This window comes from Dermacentor andersoni, chromosome 3 (assembly GCF_023375885.2).
Source record: "Dermacentor andersoni chromosome 3, qqDerAnde1_hic_scaffold, whole genome shotgun sequence".
NCBI classification, from domain to species: Eukaryota; Metazoa; Arthropoda; class Arachnida; order Ixodida; family Ixodidae; genus Dermacentor; species Dermacentor andersoni.
In genome coordinates, this window is record NC_092816.1 from 1,789,402 (window position 1) to 1,801,007 (window position 11,606).

An 11,606-nucleotide genomic window follows, 5' to 3' on the forward strand; every position below is an offset into this window, starting at 1 on the left:
GAGCAGAAGCATAGGTCGCAGGAACATCGTCTGGGTGGCGGTCCAATCAGTCGGCATCTTGGTATAAACGATCGGACTTGTAAGCAACTGTGTACGAGTATTCCTGTAGGCGTAGCACACAGCGACCTAGGCGATCGGTAGGGTGTTTGAGGGACGAAAGCCAGCAGAGCGCATGGTGGTCTGTGGTGAATGTAAGGGGCCGACCACATAGGCAAGGGCGCGATTTCGCTGCTGCCTAGAGAACTGCAAGGCACTCACGTTCAGTAATGAAATAATTCCGCTCAGTTGGAGAAAGCAGACGGCTGGCGTAGGCAATGACGCAGTTGTGGCGTCGTTGACGTTGGCAAAAAATCGCACGGATTCCATGACCACTGGCATGAGTGCTGACTTCTCTTGAAGCAGTCTGGTCGAAGTGCGCAAGAAGAAATGTAGAGTCAAGGAGAGAGATAAGCTTCGAGAAGGCAGTTAGTTGCTTGTTCAGGTCCCCAAGAAAATGAAGCATCTGCCTTCAGAAGAGCAGAGGACGAGTGACCTCCGAAAAATTGTGCATGAAGCGGCGGAAGCACTAGAACAGGCCCACGAAGCTCCGGACATATTTAGCACATGTTGGCATGGGAACCTTCTGTACGGCACGAGCTTTTCCCGGGTCTGGGCGCACACCAGATGAATGAACAATATGACCGAGGATAGTAATTTATCGCCGTCCGAAGTGACATTTAGACGAATTAAGTTGAAGGCCAGCATTGGGAAAAGCAGAAAGAACGAGCGAGAGGCACTCCGGGTGCGTGGCAAATGTAGGAACAAAAACGACGGCGTCATCTAAGTAACAAATACAGATGAACCACTTGAGGTTATGAAAGAGTGTGTCCATCATGCAATCAAAAGTAGATAGAGCATTACATATGCCGAATGATATAAATTTGAACTTGTATAGGCCATCGGGTGTTATAAAGGCGGTTTTCTCTCGGTCCATGTCGTCGACGTAGTCTGCCAGTAAGTGGAACCAAGGTCGATGGAAGAAAAGTACTTCGCACCATGGAGGCAGTCGAGGGCGTGATCAACGCGTGATAGGGGATAAACGTCTTTATTGGTGGTCTTGTTGAGGTGCTGGTAATCCACGCAGAAACACCAGCTGGCGTTCTTTTTAACTAGAACGACAGGGAACGCCCAAGGACTGGATGATGGTTCAACGATTCATCGAGAGAGAATCTTCTCGACCTCAGTTTGAATGACTTGTCGTTCGTACAAGGACCGACGGCATGGTCGCCTGTGAATAGGGTGTGCGTCACCCATTTCAGTATGGTGTGCCGTGAGAGAGGTCTGGCCGAAAAGGCAGCCCAGGTCAGAAATGTCGCTGAACGCGGAGAGCAGCTAGTTTGCGTGGTGAGGCGGAAGTTCGGGAGCAATAACGTTTGTGAACTGAGGAAGAACAGCCGGCAAAGAAGAAGAGCCAACGAGAGGCGACGTAATATAAGCAGCAGAGGCTGAAAATAGGCAAACTTGGGAGGAAGACAGCGTACCTAAGGCTATGCCTTGTGGTAGGATGTGGTCACCGATTCCTAAGTTGACGAGCTGAAGACTGGTAGAGTTGTTGGTGATACTGACGACGGTTTGCTGAAGAGCAACGTGATGAACAAGGAGGACTTCCGCGAGAGGAGACACAACACAGTCACCATAAGGCACAGGTGCAGATGTATAAAGCAGGACTCTGGTCATGGCTTGTGGGGCGACTCGATAGCGCTCAGCGAAGCAGAGCCTGCTGGGAACTTCCTCAGGAGCGTCAGGACAGGTAGGTAGGCGGAGCTAAACTATTCTAAGCCAAGTAAAAATGATGACTTCCTACACTAACTACACTCTTGCAGTCAGTATAGATAAAAGCATAGCCCTATTGACTTCATGAAGCACGAAATTTAAACCGTAAGGTGATTTATTAGAGCTGACGTTGGAACTGTAATTTCAGTGCAAGTGTGATTCACTCTGCACGCAGTAGCGTCTTGAGAGGCAGCAGGGAGGGAGAGGGAGTGTATATCCCGTACAAAAATGACAGTTGATTAACCATTGATATATCGTTGGGCAATTGTTGAAACAACGGACTTCAACAAATTTTCAAGAGCAATTGAGTTCACTCAACCATTGCACAACAATATTACCGTTTAGAGTTCTCAATGAACCATTTATTGGGTAATTTGTGTTGATTTTTCTAGTTGTTTTTTTTGTTGTGTAGCAGTTGAGTCCAGTATACAATAATTATGACTCGCATATGAAGGCATTCCAAACATTTATTGCGATGTGTTCCAACCTCATTCCTGTCACTTTGCGGCAGGTAGGTTCTTCTTTCGAGTCACTTTTATTAAAAGAAAATCATGTGTGACCTATGGGGTGGAATCGAACGTCCGCCGTCGAGCCCGGTACTCTAACCAATAGGCCACGAGCGCACGCATACTCCTCTCATTCGAAAGCCAGTAAGCTCTGAAATGCTTGGCGCGTGCGCCGCGTGCCACTTCCTGGTGCTGTCGCTACAGCTGGCGCTTTGAAGCGCCTATCTCCGGGACCGCCCCACTTTCGTAGCCATTTTCGCTACGTAAGAACTGCAACGTTAGACTAGATTCATGACCGCCCAAGTTCATAACGATTTATTTCTTCGCCGGTGTACAAATGCCATCGTCGTTTTAACACACACTAGATGACATAACCATTGGTACGATCCGAAATGAGCACGTTTCGGGGAGCAGAAGAATGCGAAATTCACTTGCAAACACGGTGACTACGCGCATGTGGAGTTCCCCAAAAGTAGACACGGCGGCAGCGCGGCCAGCGATAAGACAGGTGCCGACAGGCGACGACGCTACCTTCGAGCATCGGACGCGCTGTGGGAACCGTAGGATGCAAGCGCGCACACGCTACAAACATACACGGGTGAGGTCTTCGAATTTCCTGCGACGTACCCTCTGTCCGTAAAGCAAATATAGGTTTTTGTCTAATGTCCGTGGTACTAGAGATCAAAGAACGAACGCACTTTGAAATCGCAGCGCGCAGCCGCTATAACCATTGACTTCAAAGAGCTTCGGATTCAGCAACAGCCGCAACAGTATCACAGCTAATCGCTGTATCTGCGGCTGCTCTTGCCTCTCGCCTTGCAAGAAGCACGCGATTTATTTGAACCTCGCCGAACTGTCGTCTTTTCATGTCCGAAGCCTGCAGGTCTTGTATGTTCAGTTAAGAACACCAAAGAGAAATGAAAGAAATACAGGTAACGGACTCTTATTATACCTTACTTGTCACCTCGTCATCTGCAAAGATGCTATAAACTATTCTAGTAGCGTAATTTTTGTAAAAATAGCAAAACTAGTAGTAATCTTTATTTCTAGGTGGCGCGACAAACGTCAAGGTAGCGTTCGGGCGTGTATGTGTGCGCGCAAGCGGGTGCAACCGAGCTTCGTTTTGCGCACACTTTTGCAACAGTACATACGGTTACCGCTAGTTTCGTAGTCGCATTTTTTGGTCGTAGTATTTATTGTTTACGCTACAAATTAGGTTGTTCTTAAAAATTTATGAAGATTAGTTGATGACAAAGTATTGCTAATTAATTAGCGGTTTTTAAGTACCGTTATATTGTGTTTGAAAGGTTTTTATAACTGAATACGATAGTGATGCTGTGAACGGCTTTTGGACTTAGTTATTTGGTTGCAGTTGTGGGGTGGTCCACGCCTCGTGTTTTTTGATGAAAGTATTTTTTTCTTTTCGGACATCATGACGCACATTTTAGTGAAATGCTTTAAAGACGATAAGTGGGACGTTTTGGAGGCGAGGAGTTACGGAGTCGCCATCTGTCGGAAGCGCCTCCCTCGCGTAGTATGAGGGATCACGCGGCGCGCTCCTCATAGGTTTCACTTACGGCGCTCAATAAAAACATCGCGCGGCAGCGCTCCTGGACATTTATGTAGGTACTCTCAAAACGAGGGAAGTTTTTGACTGTCGATATAATAATCTTGGGCAAACTTAAAGCACTGAATCGCTTACAGACGCTATCTCTTTACCGAATACGTACAGCGAACGCCAGTACGCGTGGTCGCCGCGATGGAGGCTCCCGAACCGGCTTCTTGCGTGAAAGGTAGGCAAATGCTGAAAGTAAACTATGTGAAATATGTTCTTATAGTAGGCTGTCTGTATAAGCAAATGGGGCATAACAGAATGAAGCATCAATGCAGCGATCGCACAGGTCGCAGCGACCGACTGCGCGTCTGCATGCATGCCCGCGCAGAAAGTTTTGCTTTCGCTGTGAGCGCGTTTTCGCACCGTGCAGCGTACTTTAGGCCGCAGCATATGAGCATTTGACAGTACACTAGCAACCATTTTTGCGTGGACGCTCTCAGAACTGTTCAAAAATAATTTCGTTATAGAGATTTCGACGCCTACGGCGACTGTGATGTGCCGTCGCGACGATTCAATCTTTTTTTGTCATCTAAATTCTTGGACATTTCAATATTATTCCTCAAGTTGCGTCGCACTATGTTTATCGGTCTTCTCAGCGTGCGATTTCCCGCTGCTTCTTTTTCGTAATCCAGTGCATTAATTCTTAACACAAACATGACCACATGCCATGGCTTTCTTTAATGTGTGTCTTACCGCTTCCTTTCCGTTCCAGTGAACTTGCCAGTATCTAGCATCAACAAGTTCATAGACCAAACCATCCTCACATTAGCCGGGCAGCGGGCGCGGGCGAGCGTCTCAGTGCGCGTTTTCTGGTACTCACCGAACATCGCGCAGTCCCGGCGCCGCAACAGAAATCTTCATCGCGTTTGTGCTTGCTGCATATCCGAGTTGTAGCCGATGGCTGTCTGCCGGTTCTAAGTTTTGCCAGCCAAGCTTCACGCAGCTCCTTGCCCTGCGGCTACGTGTGAATAAGGCTGACACCGGCCTCCGTTGCGTACATCCGGCACTGCGACACTGAGCAGCAGCCTACAATGCTGCACGCCTTCAAAGGCAGCCACTACCTATTATAGTAGTTTCAGATGTTGTCAAGTTGGCACCCAAGGCGGTAAAGCCTCACCACTTAATCAGAACCGCGGCGCATGTGGGACTTTACACTTTCGTTTTCAGCTCGCTTCGGCGCTTCCGAAGCAGCCGACACGGCCGCTGTGTCCATGTGATCCCTCATGCCACGTCACGCTGACGGTGGCGCCAGCATTTCCAGTGGTGGAGCTGGCCGCCATTATCCGTTGAAGTGGTTGGCTCACCCAGCTACTAGTCTTCGACTGATGTGCGAGCCTGGTTGTTTTGATGAGTTGCGCGGCAGAGGTCATGATGCCTGTTGGAAAGAAGGCACCCTGAAACAGTCGCAGCCGCACTTCTGAAGATAGGTAAGTAATCTCGCTTTCTTGGGCACGTAGCCTTTTTTTTTCTATTTTGACATTGACGAGCGTTAGATGTTAAGCACACCGTTCACTTTCTTCAAGCAAACCGTATACCCGCGTGCGACAAGAAAAGAATATGAAAAAGCCATGTCATGTAGAATAAACGTGCGTGAAAAATGAGAACTATCGGACAAATCTATCGAAAAAGCGAAAGATTTGTCCGATAAGGGATACTACCCAACGAGAAATACTCCTTTCAGAACTGCAACTTTTTCCCACTAAGGGCAACAGATAACTTGGTTATGCATTTGTTTCGTTTGTGGTCAATAAATATTGCTTCTGGAACTCCTCTGGTGTTGCGCTATAGAGCAGAAAGAACGATTCTTTCATCACAAAGACCAGAACACAAGAGGACTTATGTAAGCATTATTTATTGATCACGAAGAAATATTCATAAGCAAGATTTCTGTGACCCTTAGTGGGAAAGAGTTGCTGCAGTGCTTCTCGTTAATATCACTTACAGGACAAACCTTTCAGTTTTCATGTTTTTGTTAGTTTTTGACGCACATGTTTATTCTACAGGACGTATTTCGATCCTTGTTTGTTATGCCGGGCTGTTTCTGCTGCGCATCCATGGCTTTTTCTTTGTGAAGTTGGCCAGTGTGTTTAAAATCTTTGTCTTCACGAATAAACTTCTAGTTGAGTCAGCGTTCATGTGTGTTCCTACCTTTATTCATCCTGCTCGTCTCTGTTTGCGTGGTTGTCAAATATAAATCTACACCGATTTGGCAAAGTGCCCATAGAATTGATACATGAAGTTATTTGCGCTGTTTATTTTAGGAAGAACGCTACAGGGTCTTATCTTCTCTTTGTTTTTAACACTGAGTGCATTTTTCTAGTTCAATTTCAAGGAGTCCCCTAAGGAAGCCAATAAGAGTGATGGTAACTTCCTTTGTCTGTAAGATTTATAAATTTCATTCATTCAAGGCATGACATGGCACATGCCTGATTGTAGTTTGCAAGCATTCGTAGTAAGATCTACTTTTCGGTTCTCATTACGCTTCTTTGTACTGTACGGCATTCTCCAGGCACGTGAACCTTTTTTTATGCTCTAAGTGCACGCGTTCTTCTTCTATATGTTGGAGCGAAAATTGGGAGCTTAAATATGCATATATATCACTTTCCTTGTAATGTTTTCAACACGGGTGCTGTAGCTTCCTTTGTCTTTCAGTTACTGCGTTGTCCCAATTTTTATGCAACCTTTATGTATATTATGCAGCAAAATTCTGGTCTGTATTAATGACATTTTACCTGCGAAATTGAGGTAATAGGTGTTTCGTATATGCATTTATTTGCGTTTTCACTGTCTCTCCAATCTGGCTGTCGAGTCATTGGGACCTTTTCTCATCCTTTATGACTATTTCTGTGGTACTTGATACTAAAAGTGCAGGTGACCATTTATTTGGCTGTTTGGAATAGGGTTAGCCGTGTGTTACTACCAATTTTCTGCGCTAAGTAATTATGTTTCTCTTATCGTTCAAGGTTCAAGCCTTGCCTTATCTCTTTATTGACTGAGGTACCACTTAGTTGCTGGGTATAGGAAAAAATTCCCCAAAAAGTGCTCTAATTAGCTTTGTGCAAGTCCAGAAAAATTACCTGAAAATGAGCTCCCTAAATTGAGTAAATGCCACCAACAAGCTCTTCTGTACCCCAAATTAACATAACCAAATGGTGTACTGTTTGTTCTTGACTTGTGCCAGGGAGATAAGCTGCATTCATTACACAAAAGTTTTACAAGTTTATTTTTGAAGAAAGCAATCCTGGCTTGTCAGAAACATGATTCAGGTGTCCACCATGCCCGACAACTTTCTAAATGATGTCTCGTCAAATAATAGCTACGTTGAGTGATGGTATTTTATAAAATAATTGGGCAACATGAAAATATATATATCTCGAAGACAAAGATCAGGCAAGTCTACTTTGGTACTTCATTAAATTTTAATCGCGGTGAAAGACGTGTGCTAAGCTTGTATATATTTACGTGAAGTCATTTGTTTCAAGTCTGCTATTTTGCCTTCTCACAGTCAGCTGTAGCTCTTCCTGTGATGTGTTAGTGTGCGAAACATTTTAATGTAACATATTCAGATGTCTTTTGTGTATTCACACGCAAGCAGCTTCAAGTGTTCATGTGTCCAAAGTTGGTTGCTACAAGGGTATGCTTAACCCTGCCTTTTGAGTCGCTTTGCCCTCTAGTCATAAACTTAAATCGAAAGTGAAGACCACAATTGTGAAGACCGTTTTGATTGACTTCATATGTATAGGTTTTTTCAGATGTATTTACAGTGCTAGAGTGCTGTACGTACTTGCCTATGTTTCCAGGTTCGATGTAGTGGTGCCTTATGTACTGTAATAATGTTTCACGTGCACGCATTTTTAGTGTAAATAAAGGTACTTCAAGTTGATCAGTCTCTCCTTTGATGTTGTTTGGGTTTGGGAAAGTTATGAGCAGGCACCGGGGTATGCAATTGTGAACAGCAAAGCAATTTCAGTATATGAATAAAAATCCACTAGCTCAACGAAACGTCAATCATATTTGAATGGCGACTTCTAAAATCTCAATGCCATCTCAACTGTGTCACAATGTGTTTTTCAGTGCTGTGGCAATAATAACTCAACAACAGGTCAACAGAACTACCACAACGTCAGTTTAACGCAGAATCAATGGTAACTCAACAACCATTCAACAAAACAAACACAGCGGGCCGTCTAAGCACAATGGACTTTCAATGGTAACTTAACAATTATTCAACATTGAGGTACCCAATGGTGTTTCAATTAAATTTCAGTGGCCAATATTCAAGACCACTCAACAATTAGCCCAACAATTCTCCAACGAACTCTCAATAATTCCTCAATAAAAAACTCAACATTGACCAACAATATTTCAATGCCTTCTCAATATTTTTTTGTACGGGATGCGTGTGCACATCTTTAGTGGGCATGCGCGTGTACTTGAGTTTGTGTGTTCGCCCGCGGTTGTCTCCGTATTTGAATCTGCGTGACAACGTTTATGCGTCTGCATTCATACGCACATTTGTGTATGCGTGCATTTCAGCGTACGTGCGTGCGTGCGCACATTTTTCTGTGTGTACATGCGTGGGCGCGTGTAAATGTGCATGGAGGGGAAGATGGCAGTTATCTTTACGTCTGTATGCTTGAGAGAGAGAGTGTGTGTGGTGAAAATATGCTTGTGTGTATAGGTGTGTGTGAGAAGCTAGCATTTCCTTACTTGTACCTATTCTCGCATGCAAATGAAATATTGATGTTAAAATTTTGGGATTTTTACGTGTCAAGCTCACAATCTGATTATGAGGCTCATCGTAATGGGAGACTCCGGAATAATTTCGACTCTTTAACTTGCACCTAAATCGAAGTACACTGGTGTTTTCGCATTCCGTCCCCATCGAAATGCTGCCGCCGTGTCCGGGATTTGATCCCGCGACCTCGTGCTTAGCAGCCCAACACCACAGACACTAAGCAAGCACGGCGCCGATATAGAGTTTACTTGAATCTTATTTATATCCACAGAGACAAGATTGAATGGCACTGCCTTCATACCATTATCACTTTCTGAAAGCGAAACCGACGCAAAAAGAAAAAAAATATATTAGGAGCCATTCCACTCTGTAAAGATGGATGACCAGTTAAGCTGTAGCACATCAGACAGGATTAGACAAGGGGTCATGTATTTATTTTCACCATTTGGTAATGGTTGTGACGATAGCCTTTTTATTACTGTGATATATACGGGTTGGCCCGGTTACAACCTTAGGCAGAATCTTGGCCAAAGTAGAATCTATGCACGACCGTTGTTACTTAATTGAGTTACTTCGATTGGTCTAGCACTTCAAACCAAATTCTTCTTGCACAAGCTCAGTGAACCATTTCTTTTCTGGTTCTGAAATGTCCACATTGAAGCCTCCAATGGTGATTACAAGGGTAGTGTCATCGCGGCTAAGCAATGCAAAGTGCGTGGTCATGAACTTCTTAATACCACAGTTGGGTGTGCCTGAATATATATAGACAGTGGATATCATAATTCCGTCTTTCCTTTGTACAGCACACACAACGCCACAGTCGGTGCCCCTCTCCTCTTACGAGTTAAGGTTGTATGGTAGTATACATACATTTCCTCCTCTGCATATATATATGGCAATGCCTTCTGCGCGTCAGGCCATGTGCGATTCCAGCATACCAATCGACGGGAAACAATGCATCTTCATTATTATTATTATTATTATTATTATTATTATTATTATTATTATTATTGGTGGAGCACTCGAAGCCTGCTTCAGCTCCGCCGCATGACAGTCCGATATTCCGCAACCTCCGGGATCGGCCGGCATTTTTGCTCCCTGACACGACAAGTGCATTTCGGGCCAGACGTACACAGCTTCGCTGTGAAAGCGCCTGTGCAGTCAGTATTGCCGCCCTGTATTTTGTCTCGACGGCACTATCACCATCGGCGCGGTCCCGCGAGGAGCTTCTAGCGGTTCACGTTCGTTATGTCCCTTGCCTCTTGACGGCGATGACGCGCTAAATATCCACCATCATTGCGTCGTGCATCCCTCCTTCGACCAAGCAAGTTTTTGGCGGCACACGTTAGCTTTTGTATTGATATTAAAGCTTTAAACTGCTTGATTTCGAAAAAAAAACGAATGTAACATCGAAAGCGGACTGGCCGCAAGGAATGACAGTACTCACGGAGCGATGCCATTGATCACATTATCACAAAAGACTGGCCTCGGTCCGGTCGCCCTTATAAACGTTCTTTTTCAGCATCAGTTATGCTTTCAAAGAGGTTACTTGAAAAAGATTTGTGCAATACAGAAGCTTGTTTAATAATTATTCGCTCGGCAAGGTAATCTCGAGGACTGGCTCCAAGCTAATCATGTCCGTTAGCTGCCTAAGATCAATTATTGACAATTTAATTATCGTACCTTCGTTTATTACGCAAACAAATAATCAACTTACTCCGTATCTAGAGGCTAGCAATTTCAACACTCGAATGATAACAATAATGTCAGCAAGATTTATATTGCTCTAATAAAGTTTGGCGCCGTTAAAAAATAACTGCCTGGATATTCATGGTGCAGTAGGCTTCTTAAAAAGCAGGTGCGATTGCTTCGACGGGTTTTTTTGGCGCAATTCAAGTTCATCGACTTAAGCACATGTGCCCAACAGTGCACTTCTGCTTTTACGACGCACTCTCCTACGCTATACAAGAAACACTTCAGCGCTACGGTATATCACATAAGGTGTGCCAGTACATTGTGCGCGCTCCCGATTACTATATAAGCATTGGTGGCATCAGGGTCGGTTTCCTGGCGTCATTAAGAATAAAAACAGCTGCCGGGAGGAAAGCAATGGATAATTTTTTTAGTACATTGTATCAAATAGAGTAGCGCGCACGTGTGTGTTAGAACAAAAAGCACTGAAGCATTGGGGTGAGTTCTTTGCGGAATATATTTTAACTGTCTATTGTGAACACATAAAGAAAAAAATACCGGATTTTTTTAGAATTATTGTTGATATACGTATAAAGTCAAGGGAAACATGAGTTCCGACCTACTGCCCGAGGTGGAAGCAGCCCCAAACCACACGGCTACATTGGCACACGGTTTATTAAGGCGAAGGGCTCAAGTGGCTCGTATTGATTGATTGATTGAAAACATCTTTATTTGCAGGATATTCGTAGAGTGATACAAGAAAAGTAGAGGAATGGTATAAAAAATACCAGCAGCAATGGCTCCTTCCCGAAAAAAGAACGACATAACAAGGAATGGCTCATACCCTCGTAAGCAAGCAATCGGATCGGAAAACATTTATTGGGCTCTAGAAAAGAGATCTTCGCGGCTTCAGACGGCCTCTTCCATCTTCTGATGGATTCTTGTCTGCAATCACAGGGTTCGTGCCCTAGTACAAGGCTCCATTGAGTAAGGCCAACCCGCGAGCTCGCTCTACTAGGCGCTTTTGGCCGTTCAAGCTTACGCTGGAAAGCATACTCTCCCACTGTTCCGCACTCGGGTTTTTAATTTTATAGATAGTTGGGGACTCAATATTTTGACAGGCCCATGATATGTGGTACAGATCTGGTTTCTCTCCGCACCATGGGCACTTAGCCTCATATTGTGTAGCGAAAATTTTATTCAGAAGGTTTAGATTCGGGAAAGTACCCGTCTGCAGTTGTCG